Below are 16292 nucleotides of genomic sequence, written 5' to 3'. Positions count from 1 at the left end.
GTATTTGTAAAATAGAAAGTAATTGTAAAAATGATATTCAGTGTTTTTACTGTATTTTTGATCAAATAATTAATCAAGTATGTTCAATTATATACAATAATACATAGATGTATGTACTAAATGTATCTAATTGCACATACTAATAAAGTTATTGATTTTGAGCAAGTATTAAACTTCATCTAAGTTGTTTTTGGTGTATTGGTGATTATTTTGTCCTAACGGGAAGATAATCAGTGGGAGACTTTAGTGTAATCAAATCACTTCCTTTCAAGTTCATAGCTGATGGCAGACTGATTAGATAAACAGTTTAATGGCTGCATAACGAGCGTTTCAATTTAGGATTTTTGTGCCAAAAATACAAAATGTAGCCACAGGACAGACATCTAAATATCTCTTAATATCTTAATTTACTCCTGCGAAAAATACCTTTGTATATCTAATGTCTCAATAATTCTTTTATAGTTCTTCTATTTAACAATACTGCATTCAGCCAACCTAAATTTCCTACATGACTAGGGTATCCAGACTTTAGATTTAAGTGGTCGAACATACTCTAGCCCTCAATACTTAACACACAAACCTCAAGAACAGTGGCAATCAACAAATGTAAAAAAAGATGACCTCTTTAAATCACTGTGCAACAAACAACTAAAAATAATGACAAAACAACAACGAAAACAGTTAAATGAAGCCAGCAAACAGCAAAACAATAACTCTATAACAGTATCTGCATAATTTATTCATGAAGCAATGCATGATGGGAACTCATAAAGCCTTAGCATTTCAGCAACATAAATTTTTTTGTTCAGACAACTGTGTTTCTAGTTGGGAAAGCAGTCTATTGAGCTATAAAAATACATTACAATAAATGTTTCAGAGTGATAATGTTTTCCCCTTAAAAAAAACCTTAAACAAAGATTTGTTAGAGAATTCACAGTCCGTGTGTATGTGTGTGTGTGTGTACGTGTGTGTGTGTGTGTGGGGGGGGGGGTTCCTCTATATATGTGAGCAAACCTGAGCTTCGTTTCGCCCCTCCTCCCAAATGGGAAGGAGTGTGTGTGTGTGTGTGTGTGTGTGTGTGTGTTTTAGTTTTTCCCATCAGCCTCATCATCTACACGGACTCTCCCACTTCTGTGACTTTCTCTCTATATGGATACATGGTATGTCCACTTTTACTCTCTTCTATTTGTCAGTCAGGCATGTGTGTGTGTTTATAGGCTTTGACTTTTATCTCACACAAGAACTAAGAAGAAAGAGAACTGCTGCAAGGTCTCTGTGCTCCTGCGCTGCTGCATGCGTGGCTTTCCAGACAAGAGTGATTTAGCAATTGGTCAATGCATGAGATAGGTTTCTTTGGTTTGGACTGCAGTGTGGGTGTTTCATATTTTAAAGGGTTGCATAGAATTTGTTTATGTATATTTGTTTACCTCAAATAACTTCCAGGTGGAGAAGTTCATACGCAGTAGAACAAAAGGCTTAAAGCTGTCAGACAGATGTAAGACAAGTGTTTAAGCAAAGTGGTTTTATAGCTGGAAGGTGAGAGCAAAATATTCATATCAATGACTGCATGAATTTTTATATGCAAAACAATAATATGCAATAAAGGCTTTTGCATACCTGTTAGGTCAGATGAGACCAGCATGAATTTCCATACTGGTTCATCTTCAGATCTAGCTGGTAGTTTGCATGGCCACACTGTAAAAAAAATAAAGTTGTAAATGAAATAAAGAATACTGCAGTTCAGTTTACAAGAAAATACCCTTTCAGTCTACTTCAAAACTTCAATTAAATGTAATTTAATTCAATGTGTTTTTTGCCATCTATAGGTAATTGTTGTGAAAATTACTAGCAATATTTTTTTTCAAACACTTTTTTTTCTCAGTGCATGATGTTCACTAGCAAATTATTAATATAAACAATATAGTGTGTGTATATATATATATATATATATATATATATATATATATATATATATATATATATATACTTTCAAAAAGCATGAAGACGTAACATTTTTAACAATGGGTAACGTAAGGTTTTTTATGGCAAAGATTATTCGTGTAATGATTATATTTTCATTGCCCCTTATGCGACCACTGCAGGTTTTTCCCAATGCATAAACATCTGCAAGTTAAACTTTCGCATACATTTCCCACTTACAGCGACAAAAATTCTTCTTCCTAAGAAAAGACAGCTCATATTATCCATTGGTTTAATTGCGAATGAATCAGCTGGACAGGGAAGGCATCCCATCCCATTCTATCCTGCACCAATGAGACGGTCCATCATGAGCGTGTACTTAAAATCTGTTTAAACTTACAGGCCTATTCACTTTTGCACATATTTTTGCCTCTATTTCTGCTAACACATAAACAGCCATTAAGTGTTAAAATATTGTTAAATGAATGCGTAACAGGAATTGGCATGGTAACAGGAAGATGATAAATGAGGTCAGAGAGGAAGCACCTGTGCGAAAGAGCACAAACATAATTAGTGCATTTGATTATTCCAGATGTGCAGCGTGTGACTTTTTTTGTCTTAAGTCTTAATATTATGCATATCTAAATCTTAGATCAAGGTTGACAGAGTTCGATCTTTTTATTCATCACCACAAAACAAAAGTGCAGATTTTGCCAGCAAACTAATCAAACACCAAGTTTTACTTGACTTGACATGAATATGAAGTGTATTAAATATGAAATTATGGATTTTACTTAAAGGGAAAAACTATTATTTAATTAAATTAATTTTTTATGAAATTTTTAGGTTGTTCTATTTTCCATACGATGAAAGTGAACGGAGACTAGCTCCAAAATGAGAAAAAAGTATTATAAAACTATACACAAATATTGACATTTTCATGTTTGGATGAGCTATTCCTTTACTAATAATCATCTTACTTGAATGTACTGTATAATGAAAAATAGCTTTTTCTAGGTATTTACATCATCGAAGTTGGAAACCTTCTATTTGTTTTTGTTGAAGGCAATGTCATGCTACCATCATCTCAACAACACAGCAAAGAAATAATTTTCACAACTCAAACCGCAGTGAATAATGGGGAAAGGATATTACATCAGCAAACATCTGGCCACTGCAGCCATGGTACTGGCTGCAATAGCCTTGGTGACCATCATTGCATTATCAGTGGTTTATAATCGCGAAAAGTCCAAAAACGCAGCGAAATTCTCTAAGGCAACTACTTTGCCAGTATTTCCCACACCGAAGACTTCGAACGAACCCTGGGACAAATACAGACTGCCTGACACTCTGTCTCCACAGTACTACAACGTGACTCTTTGGCCCCGTTTGGTGAAGAATGCCAATGGGATGTATATTTTCACTGGCATCTCTGGAGTGATGTTTACATGCGAGAAGAAGACAGACCTGATATTAATTCACTCCAACAAGCTGAACTTGACTGTGTTTAAGGGGCACCATGCAAAGCTCACGGGTCTGAGCGGCGTAACGGCTCCGGCCATAAAGACAACCTGGTTTCAATCAGAAACGCAGTATCTGGTCATTCAGCTGGAGGGAAAACTGAAGCCTGGGAAGGACTACTGGCTCTACACAGAGTTCACAGGAGAACTCGCAGATGATCTGGAGGGTTTCTACAGGAGCGAATACATGGAAAATGGTGAAAAAAAGTGAGTAGTTGTTTATGGAAGCAGTAGTTTCCCCAAAAAGTACATAGATACTTAAGCAACTAGAAATGTCAGAATGTCATTCCATTAGACACAAAACATCAAACCAAGTGGCATCTGTAAACAGATGAAACATCTGCTATAGATTTCTCTGAACTAACGTTTCTGAGTCATTTCTGCAATTACTTCTAAGCAACTGCTTTTGAGGATGTTTCGGTGGATCTATGAAGTCAGTTTCTCAAACAGTTCTAGCAGACAAACCGCAGGTGCACTTCATGTTCAGCAAACAGAAATGCCATTTAAAATGTCATTTTGAACTTTTGTTCAAAAGTTTGGGATCAGTACCATTTTTTTAAATTAATGCTCGCAAGGATGCATTAAATCGACCAAAAGTGACTGTAAAGACATTCATAATGTAATGTAATATACAAAAGTAATGCTATTTGGTACTTTCCATTCATCAAATAATCCTTAAAAAAATGGATTTATAGTTTCCACGAAAAAATATTAAGCAGCACAAATGTTTTCTACATTGATAATGAGAAGAAACCTTTCTTGAGCACCGAATTAGTATATTAGAATGATTTTTGAAAGATCACGTGACACTGAAAATTCAGCTTTGCATTCAAGGAATAAATTATATTTAAAAATATATTAAAACAGAAAACAGTTGTCTTTAAATTATAATAATATTTCACAATATTACCGTATAAACTCAGTGTATCTATTGTTTAAAACATCTTTTTCTGAAATGTTTTGATTAAAAAGTGCTACATTTCTTTAAAACAAATGCCACTTGGTTAGATATTTTTATGTGTAATGCAAATAAATTGAGACGTGGCTTATGTTACTAAAATATTTTCTTTGATGTTCCTTTCAATCTTAGAAAAAAATGTAGATCATTTAAATATAGAAATATATCTCACTGACAAACAAAAAGTATTTCAATCTAGTCATAAGTAAAGAACAAATGATATACAACGGTTTTAAAACCTTTTAGAAGTTTATAGGTTTGTGATCAAACGACAGTTGAACTGCTCTTATGTTTTCCAGAATTATTGCCATCACTCAGATGCAGGCCACTTACGCTAGAAAAGCTTTCCCGTGTTTCGATGAACCTGGCATGAAAGCTGTGTTTCATATCACTCTCATCCATGACCGGGGAACGACAGCACTGTCAAACAGCCAAGAAATTAGTAAGACAAACAATCCATCACTAAACCTGTAATAGCTCCTTGACTAATTACAAGTTGTGTTCAATGAAAGACTGACTGAAACAAGCCGCAGCAAAATGGGTTTCTAGGCCTATCGGACATTGTAGAATTCAATAGTTGTCACCTGCCAATTTTACTATAAGGAATAATTTGCCCTCCAAAACATCTCATTTACTTAATTGAAATATATATATATATATATTATATATATTATATATATATATATTTCAGTTTTAGTCAGTCTTTCATAAAATTCACTTAAAATCATTGTATAAACATTAAATGTTGCATAAATTTATTTATTCATTTTCCTTCTCAGACCACAAGAGGGCCCCATAACTGTCTAACTGAGCCGTAACTACTTCCTGTGCCAGTTTTTAGTATATTTAAAAATGAAAAGAGTCTGCTTATTCCACATATATCTAGAAACAGCTGTGAATTTCACACCTTGAATTTGAGTCTTCTTTTTTATATCATGAAAGTCATTGGGGACTGGGTCTGTAAAGATCAAAAAATAAAACAATCCGTGTGACTTGCGGCTCGATATGCATAGCCGTCTAAAGCCACACATTAGCTATGTGTCACAAAAATGGTGAAAAGACACCACATTTGATCTGAAAGCTACTGCAGAGTGGACAGTTTTCAATGAATAAAGACTTCAATTTCAGTCTATTTATTACAACAAAAAGCTTGGAGCAGGATATTCAGAAATTTCACCATCTGTAAACAATGGAAGAAAGAAAGTTACCAGTTAAATCAACATGACGGTGATGATTAAAAGTGCAAAGTTTGCATATTCATTCCCATGTCTTGTTTGGAGTCTGTGGGTTATGTGTCATTCTGCAGCATCTGTCCTCCTGATGTTGGCATTAACTTCAGAAGAGTTTGTTTTCTGTGCAATTATTCCCTCAACTGTCATCATCTTCAAACCTAAACATGAACAAACTTTTGCCTCAAATTGTGTTTTGGCCTGCAGGGCCAATTTCAAATCAAAACAGCGTTTCTGTAACCCATTAGTCAAACCCTGTCAAGATTTTCTAAAATATGCCTCTTAAAAATGCTTTTCAATTGCAGAATGGAATGCTGTGGACTGGAGGCCAGTGATAGACATGTGTTTAACAACATATTGATTTAGTCAATATACTGACTTCTAAACAGTTTTAACGACTATCTATTCCATGATTTGTCATGCCACAATAAATCTAATAATGTATTTTATTATGTTAATTTAGGGACTCAATTTTGTTAAAAAGCCACAATTTATACTATTAACTGGTATACATTTTTGTAGCTCAAACAGTAAAGCAATGCCAATGTTATGGGTTCAGTTCACAAACTAACAAAATAGATGCTTTAAAGGGATCGAAAGTCATCAAGTCATAATTTACTCAACCTCATGTTGTTGCACGCATACTCTACACATTTCTTTTTTCTACAGAACACAAAGAAATATATTTTGAAGAATGTTGGTAACCAAGAGAAAGCCATTGTATTTTTTATTTATTTTTTGTCCATATTATGAATGTCAATGAGTATCAAAACTATTTGTTTACCAACATTCTTCAAAATATCTTCTGTCATGTTCCACAAAACAGGTTTGGAATGACATGAAGGTGAGTAAATAATGACAGAATTTGAATTTTGGGGTGGACTATCCCTTTAAATGCAGTATAAGTCGTTTTGAATAAATTCGTAAATGTAAATGAAAAATATTTTAAAATGAAATTTATTCCTATGATGGCAATGCTGAATTTAAATGTAAATGCTAAATTCATAAATGTAAATAATTAATTCTACTCAAAATCATATAATTACTTGGTAGCTACATTTCATTAACAAATAGCTCTAATTGTAATTTTCTTTCTTTTTTTTCACTTTAGAAACAGAAAATGTCATCATTGATGGAATGCCCATTACCAGAACGATATTTGGACCTACAAAGAGGATGTCAACGTATCTCATCGCGTTTGTTGTCAGTGATTTTACGTACATCGATGCTAAAGACAAGAAGGGAGTTTTGGTAGTACCTCCACACCCATTTATAAATCTAAACTTTAGGAAGAGGATTATTTTATAGACATGAAGTTATTTCAAAACTTGTTTGTTTGGCTTGTCAAAGGTAAGAATATGGGCAAGAAAAAAAGCCATTGAAGACAGGCAAGGCGACTATGCCCTCAACATCACTCAGCCAATACTGGAGTTTTTTGAGAAATATTACAACACTAGCTATCCACTTTCTAAGTCAGGTACGACCAGCTTCATTCATGATAAAAAGAAAACATTTACCCTTCAAAGTACAGTAGAGTGAACAGTTACCCTCCTGTTTTCTTAGACCAGATTGCGCTGCCTGACTTCAACTCAGGAGCCATGGAAAACTGGGGTCTTGTCGCTTACAGAGAGACGGCTCTTCTATACGATCCACGAACATCTGCCAATGGCAACAAGCAGAGGATTGTGACTGTGGTTTCTCACGAGCTGGCTCACATGGTATGTCTAGGCCCAGTAAAGGGGACTCGGAGTACTTTCTGCTTCGCACAGTTTGCCATGTGATTTATGTCTTCCAGTGGTTTGGAAACCTCGTGACGGTGAAATGGTGGAATGATCTGTGGCTGAACGAAGGGTTCGCTTCATACGTGGAGTATCTGGGCGCTGATTATGCTGAGCCCACCTGGAACATGGTAAGAACATTACACATTATTGTGAAATAGTCCCTCTCTTTTAAATAATTTTAAGATGTCCACTAGATAATCAACCTCTCAAGCTATTACAGAAATTACACATTATTACTTTTGTTTGCAAGCAACTTATTTATCTATTTATTAGGGAAGTTTTTGTAAACCTGAGGCATTTTTATTTCAATAAATAAATATTTTTTCATACAATTTTCAGGTTTACATTTGCCCTCAAACAAAGAAAGAAAGAAAGAAAGAAAGAAAGAAAGAAAGAAAGAAAGAAAGAAAGAAAGAAAGAAAGAAAGACCAAAGGAGTTCTTAGTGAGCCAGAAACATTTATTGCTAGATAGATAGATAGATAGACAGACAGACAGACAGACAGACAGACAGACAGATAGATAGATAGATAGATAGATAGATAGATAGATAGATAGATGATAGAGAGGTTGTAGTATTCCATGCTGCAGTGCAGCTAAATAAATAGAAGAGTCACACCTTGTAACATGTAATTGAAAATCAACTCTATCCCTCACCAGAAAGATCAGACCATTCTGTATGACCTCCAAAGTGCATTTGCTGTGGATAGCTTGACCTCCTCTCACCCCCTCTCCCGAAAAGAAGAAGAGGTCAACACACCCTCAGAAATTAGCGAAATGTTCAACACAATTTCCTACAGCAAGGTATAAACGTCTACTGCATTATCATGAGACCTAGCAAATGAGCAAAGCCTAGAATCCAAGAAGAACACTCTAGAAACTGGACTGAAAACTCCAAGAACACACCATGGCAACCAGACAGTGACACATTAAGAACATTTTACTGACCACATACCACTGTTGACATGCACTCTGAAACAAGATAGTAATGTGCTGCGAATAACTACTCAGAACACCTTAACAACCATCTAGCAAGACCCTGGCAACCACACATAACAATAGAATAGATTACAACATTAATACATTTTTTTGGATCTTCATGTTGGATCTAGGGTGGATTTCAGCTTGAGCTCTGATATTGTGGAATTTTGAAAGACCACCAAAAGCACGGCCTCTTGAGGGGCTGCAAATAAAGTCATAAAGCAGTCAGGGTAGTTTCAGTCCAGTCAGAGATAAATGCATTTCATATGTTTGTCATTACAGGGAGCTGCAGTGCTTAAAATGCTCTCTGAATTCCTGACAGAGCCTGTGTTTGCCAAAGGACTCAGTGTAAGTTTTACTGTACTCTCATGTTTTTGAACAAGTTTAAGAATTCATGCTATTTTCAAGTTGTATTTCATGACCAATTGTGTTGTTCTCTCCCACAGAACTATCTGAAGCAGTTTGCTTTTGGAAGCTCAGTGCATTCAGATCTCTGGGAATATCTTCAAAAGGTGGGCTGTTTAACTGCTTGAGATTTATATGTGGTAAAGCTGGGCAGTTGCAAGTTATTAAGTTAGAACTGTGTGATATAAAAACGTAATTGCATGTTATAAAATCAGAATTGCAAGATATAAACTCGCTATTGTAAGAAAATAGTCTTATCCCTCAGAATTTGACTTTATAACTCGCAATTCTGACATTTTTTTTCCGCAATTGCAAGTTTATATCACACAATTTAAAAAGAAAAAATTTCAGAATTGCAAGAAAAAAAGCTGCGTATATATCTGTGAGTATATATCTTGCAAGTCTGACATTTTTTTTTTGCAATTGTGAGTTTATATCTTGCTATTCTGATGTTTTTTTTTCTTGCAGTTGTGAGTTTATATCCCACAATTTAGAAAAAAAGTCAGAATTGCAAGAAAAAAAGTTGCGTATATATCTGGGCGTAAATATTTTGCAATTCTGACATTCTTTCTTGCAATTGCGAGATTATATCTTGCGATTCTGAATTTTTTTTCCCGCATTAGCAAGTTTATATCACACAATAAAAAAAAGTCAGAATTGCAAGAAAAAAAAATTGCGTATATATCTACGTCTATATATCTTGCAATTCTGACATTTTTTCTTGCAAATGCGAGTTTTTATCTTGCAACTCTTATGATTTTTTCTTGCAGTTGTGAGTTTATATCATGCAATTCTGAGAAAAAAGTCAGAATTGCGAGAAAAAAGTCAGAACTGCGAGTTTATATCTTGCAATTATGACGGATTCTTTTCCTGCAATTGCAAGTTTATATCACACAATTTTTAAAAAAAAGTCAGAATTGCAAGAAAAAAAGTTGCATATATATCTTGCAATTCTGACATTTTTTCTTGCAATTGCGAGTTTTTATCTTGCAATTCTGATGTTTTTTTCTTGCAGTTGCGGGTTTATATCAAGTAATTTTTTCAGAAAAAGTCAGAATTGCAAGATGTAAACTCGCTATTGTGAGAATGTAAAATCAGTAAAACATTCTGGAAATAATCAAGATGTTATTTTTTTGTCATATCGCCCAGCCCTAATATGTGGTGTACTGGATGCTGTAAACATGCTGAAGCTCAGTGTTATGCTTGTTTTCACGTCTCAACCAGGCAGTAGATCAAACCCAGGCATAAAACTGCCGTATAGTGTTCACGAGATCATGAACCGCTGGATACTACAGATGGGTTTCCCAGTAGTCACCATTGACACTCGAACAGGGAATGTCAGCCAAAAGCACTTTCTCCTGGAACCAGAAGCTGTGGTGGATAGGAAATCTGAATTCAAGTATGTTGTCAAACATCATCATTGTGATATAACATTTGAAAACCCTTCTTATAAGTCTAACGGCTGTGTTAAACCTCAGTTATGAATGGTTTGTGCCCATTAAATGGATGAAGAAAGGCCAGGTGCAGGATCAGCTGTGGCTTCTACAGAAATCAGGTACGGTAAACCATCTAAAGTCACTTTATACTTTACATCTACCTCAAGGTCTTGCAACAGGTCTTACATGCTCAGCCAATGAAATCACAGGTCACTCGGTTCTTGTACTGTAGTTATGGGTCTCTGGACTCCAACACGAGAGTATCCGGCCAATCTTTAGTAGGCAAAGAGTCAAATATTATTTGTTATTCTACAGGGGGCTGGGGATGCATAAAAAATTGGAAATTAATTTTGCTTTTGGAAGACAAGGGAGCGAGAGCTTGAGAGAAAGCTTTGAGTGCATGCATTCGTTTTTTTACATTTACTAAAGACCAAATGAAAAGTGTTTGACCATGTAAAACTTGTTGTCACAAGTGGTGCTTGGCCCAGTTATAAAGATGCATGCATTGATATTGTCTTTGCACTGCCAGTACTGTAATTTATTGTCAGATTAAATGTTTTCTCCTTGCATGGAGATACTATATAAAGTATGACTTTATTTTATCTGCTCAGCTATACACAAACCCATGAAAGTCAGCAAAAATGAATGGGTGCTGGCCAACCTCCATGTGTCGGGATACTTCAGAGTGAACTACGACCTTGGGAACTGGGAGCGACTTCTCAGCCAACTGGAGTCAAATCACCAGGTCCTGCATGACAATTATGAGAAAAAAACAGTTAAAAAAGCACCAAAAAGACATATAAACTATTTTTAAATGTCTTTTCTTATATAGGTGATACCTGTGGTAAACAGAGCTCAGATTCTTGATGATGCATTTAATCTGGCAAGGTGAGAGTTACTGCACATTGCATGTACACAAAATTATATTACAAACTTTTGTTTACAAAAAAATATTTTGCAAATAAATGCTGTTCTCCCTATTCCTGTAAAAAAAAATTAAAAACTTCCACAATAATATTAAGCAGTACAACTGTTTTCAACACTGATAATAATAAGAAACCTTTCTTGAGCAGCAAATCAGCATATTAGAATGATTTCTGAAGGATCATGTGACACTGAAGACTGGAGTAATGATGCTGAAAAGCTTTGTATCACTGGAATAAATTACATTTTGAAATATTAAAATAGAATATTAAATAAATAATTCAAATAAAATATTAAAATTGAAACCAGTAACTTTAAATTGTAATAATATTTAACAATATAACTGTTTTATTGTATTTTTGATCAAATAAATGCAGCCTTGGTGAGCATAAGAGACTAAAAAATATTAAAACATCTTACTGACCCTAATTTTTTTTCGGGGTTCTCATGGTCTTGGAAATACATTTTGGGCTTGGGAATGTAATGGAATTTAATCAAATTAAATAAAACAATGTATACAATTTATATATATATATATATTTTTTTTATAGTTTTTCTAGTTACATGCTGCTCAAAAATATTTAATCTGCTACAAATCGTTTTTGTGTGGAATACATCTTGCAAATCTTGTTAGTGTGATTTGTGAGTGAATTGAGTCTTTGCTATGAATCAATTAAACTGCTTCGCAGAAATTAGTCTAAATTAATAAATCAGTCTGAATCAAAGTGATTTTTAGAAGTGTGTATCTATCCAGTAATTAGAAACAATTAACAGGTCATGAAAAGTCATAGAAATTCACTGGTAAAAAATGTGAATGACTGTATTCCATATATAACTGGCATTTTTTTTTTACTTTTTCAGAGCATCCATTATAAACATAACACTCGCTTTGAGAACAACTAAATATCTCCTGCGTGAGCGGGAATACATTCCATGGGAGGCAGCGCTTCGCAATCTGAACTATTTCTTCCAGTTGTTCGATCGCAGTGAAGTTTACGGTGCAATGCAGGTTGGTTAAATCTCATTTTTATAATCAAACCTGAAGTAAAACAGAAAAATTATAGGTACTACTGGTCGTATTTCTTTCAGGCTTATCTTAAGAAACAAGTCAAACCACTATTTGAATATTTTGGGACTATCAGCTCAAACTGGACAACAGTTCCCTCTGGCCACACTGATCAGTAAGGACAGATTTTCATGTCACATGTTTCCCAGACTGAATTTGATTTATATTAGATAAAGTTATTATTATTATTATTTTTTTTTAATCCTCAGGTTCACGCAGATCATTGCGCTGTCACTAGCCTGCAGTACCGGCGTGGAGGGATGCAGAGAACTAACCAGGAGTTGGTTCAAAAAATGGATGCAGAATCCTCCTAACAATGCGTGAGTGCAAACCTCAGAGGAAATTGAGTTATTTCCTTTGTGAATGATTGCATACCATGTCTTATAAGCAATTTAGACATCTTATACCACCAGTTCTTCAAAATATTGTACAATATGTGTTGTGTTCTTGACAAGTTTCAAGTGCTTGACATTCAAAATCAGTGGTGAACAAAATATTTCATTATTACCTGATTTGAATGAAAAGTTTATAATTCTTTAAGTCAGAGTGTGCTAAGGTTCATCTTGTGTACAGTTAGTTAAGCTCAGATCTTAAAGTCAAACACTACTCACAACTCATTTTACTTCCATAATGTGATGCTGCATTTCAGAGTGAAACAAGATATTCAATGAGAAAACATGTGACTTGGTGAGTGTAAAAAGTGAGTGTTACATACCAGAATGGAGGCAGGCGATTGGAAGAGAGGGATTGAAATGTGCAATTTATAACATCATCTGAAAAGCAAAGTAATTTCATAGTCATAGCAAATTATTCCATTTTAATAAAAGTTTACAAATGTAAACATTTTAATACAGTGCAGCATTACTGTGCACAATAAGAGCAGAAACACCTCTAATATTCTGATGCACCTCTATGATGCAAAATGAAAATATTACAAATTGAAAATATACATATTGCAAATTGCATGTACACTAAAGTTGAAAAGTCTGGGTTTAGATCAAAAGTGACACTAAAGACATATATAAAAAGATTTCTATTTCAAATAAATGCTGTTCTTTCAAACTTTCTAATACATCAAAAAATTCCATAAAAATAAATAAATAAATAAATAATAATAAATGTCTTCAACATTGATAATAACAAGAAATGTTTCTTGAGCAGCAAATCAGCATATTAGGATGATTTCTGAAGGATCATGTGACACTGAAGACTGCAGTGCAGCTTTGCATCACAGGAATAAATTAGTCTTAAGTGTCAATTTTAAGAAATTGAGATTTATACATCATCTGAAAGTTGAGTAAATAATCTTTCCATTGATGTATGGTTTATTAGGATCAGACAATATTTGGCTGAGATACAAATATTTGAAAATCTGGAATATGAGGGTGCAAAAAAATCTAAATACTGAGAAAATCGCCTTTAAATTTGTCCAAATGAATTCTTAGCAATGCATATTATTAATCAAATATTAAGTTTTGATATATTTACAGTAGGAAATTTACAAAATAACTTGATGGAACATGATCTTTACTTAATACCCTAATGATTTTTGGCATAAAAGAAAAATCGATAATTTTGACCAATACAATGTTTTTTTGGCTATTGCTACAGATATACCCCAGCGACTTAAGACTGGTTTTGAGAAAAAAACCAGGGTCACATATTTTAAAATAAAACAGCCATTTTTCATAGTAACAATATTTCACATTTTTCACAAGAACCATTTTTACTGTATCAAATAAATAAACGATGATAATCAACTGTGTTCAGGATTCATCCTAACCTGAGGTCGACGGTGTACTGTAATGCCATCGCTGCAGGCGGAGCAGAAGAGTGGAACTTCGGCTGGCAGATGTTCCAGAAGGCCACAGTCGCAGCTGAAGCTGTCAAACTGAGATCAGCTCTGGCTTGCACCAAAGTACCCTGGTTACTGAACAGGTAGCTCTGGGAAAGCATAAGGGTCAAAGACATGATGTCTAAATTAAGTAACAAAAAAATGTCAACTTTTCAATGACAAACACATTTTTGGGGGTTATACCTAATAAACCTGAACAGAACTTGTCATGTCATGCTCTGATATTTTTAAGCATCTTATCTCTATATCACTGAATATCATTTCCAGTTTTATAATTTTCCTATAAGACAAATAAATATTTTAACACAATCATGTTTTTTTTTTTTTTTTTTTTTTTTTTTAATAGTAATATTGCTTAATATTCATATGCTTATTATGCAATATGTTTTTTATGTATTACAATAAAAGATTATGGCAAAAAAAAAAAAAAACAGCCTTATTTAAATGGTACTTTTTAAGAGAATCAAATTTTTTACTTTAAGCCCCACTAAACAAATATCAAAATTAATTTTAATTCAGAAATTAGAAACATGTTTATTATAGAAATTGTGTGTGTTCAAGTCATTTGTCTGAATTGCATTTTTTATGTATTTTTGAAGAGTTTTGTGCACATGCATTTTAGTACTCTAGGGACTGTGGAGTATACTGTAACTTGTAAATTGTTTCATGTTTTAATATACCTGGAATATACTATGAACCCAGAAAAGATCCGCAAACAGGACGCCACTTCTACCATTGGGTACATTGCCAGTAATATTATTGGCCAACCTTTGGCATGGGACTTTGTCCGGGCAAACTGGGACTATTTCTTCAAATTGTAAGTATGCCAAATACAATAACACGCAGTCACAAAGAGAGAAAGAGAAAAAATGTTAAAGTAAACACTTTTGGTATTACTCAACAGGTACGGCACTGGATCATTCATTTTCTCCGGATTAATTAGAGATGTCACCTACAGATTCTGCACACCATTTGAACTCAGTCAGGTACATGACCTTTGACCTTAGAACCACTCTGCAAAAATCTATTGCATGCACTGTGAGAGGCTTATGAGACATAACCTGACTTAAGTGTTAAATCCTTGCTGCCTTTGTTCAGTTGAAACGCTTTCAAAAGGACAACGCTGAGACTGGATTCGGCTCGGGAACTCAAGCGCTGCAGCAGGCCATCGAGAAGACAACAGCCAAGATTAAATGGCTAGAAGGGAACAAGGAGCCGGTTCTGCAGTGGTTCCTCTCAGAATCAGCGTAAAACTCATCTCTGTGAGTAATTCAAATGCTACATCAGTCATATCAACTGGAAGTTCAAAAATAATCATTCTGTCGCCACTTACTCACCCTCATGTCGTCTAAACAGATGATTTTCTTACTTCTGGGAGACACAAAAGAGGCAGCTTCAAATATCCAAAAAAAAAAAAAAAAACATTTAAAACACACATTTCACTATATAACTGTATAACTGTTCATAAATGCAGCCTTGGTGAGCATAAGAGATCTCATTCAAAAACATTACAAACCTTATTGACACTCAAACCTGTGAATGGAAGTGATTATGAAAGAATTTTCATTTTTGGTTAAACTTAAACTATTCCTGTTAATCTCTCTCTCTCTCTGTTTGTGTGTGTGTGTGTAAAGCAAGACCGGCTCCAGCCTCACATGAATCCATCATCCTGTAACCTGATGGAATGAAAATGAATGGATGCTAACGGCATTTTGGCAGGATGTTTTTACCCAAGGAGCATTCATATCACAAGGCCAGCCCTCCTGGAGAAAACCGAAAAAAATGTATTGCTCAAGGACACAACAGCGCTCTGATATTTACAAAAAAAGACTATACAGAATACACTGACAGTGGATCCCTCAGCATTGAATAAGCAGGGAACCCGTTTCAGAACTTGTGTATAATTAGTGGTGTTGCCAAGTCAAGCATCACTATTATTATTGTTATTGCTCATATTCAGTAATTTGCTATTACTGAATGGATTCTGCAATTTTGATAATATGTAAAAGTATAAGCATACACTACCATTCAAAAATCTGGGGTCAGTATTTTTAAGAAATTAATACTTTTATTCAGCAAGTGAATTAAATTGATCATAGTGACAGTGAAGACATTTATAATGTAAATGCAAATAACTACTGTTCTTCTGAACTTTCTATTCAGTAAAGAACCCTTAAAAAATGTTTTCCACAAAAATGTGAAGCAGCACGATTTTTACA

General features: G+C 34.4%; 1 pseudogene; it reads left to right on the top strand.

The window, feature by feature from the left end:
* The first annotated feature begins 1022 nt into the window (after window positions 1-1022).
* Window positions 1023-16201, top strand: LOC109057567 (annotated as a pseudogene).
* The last annotated feature ends 91 nt before the right edge of the window (window positions 16202-16292 follow it).

The sequence above is a fragment of the Cyprinus carpio genome, chromosome A7 (genome assembly GCF_018340385.1).
Source record: "Cyprinus carpio isolate SPL01 chromosome A7, ASM1834038v1, whole genome shotgun sequence".
In the NCBI taxonomy this organism is placed as follows: domain Eukaryota; kingdom Metazoa; phylum Chordata; class Actinopteri; order Cypriniformes; family Cyprinidae; genus Cyprinus; species Cyprinus carpio.
The sequence above is the reverse complement of the archived record's forward strand: the minus strand, read 5'-3'. Positions and strand labels throughout refer to the sequence as shown.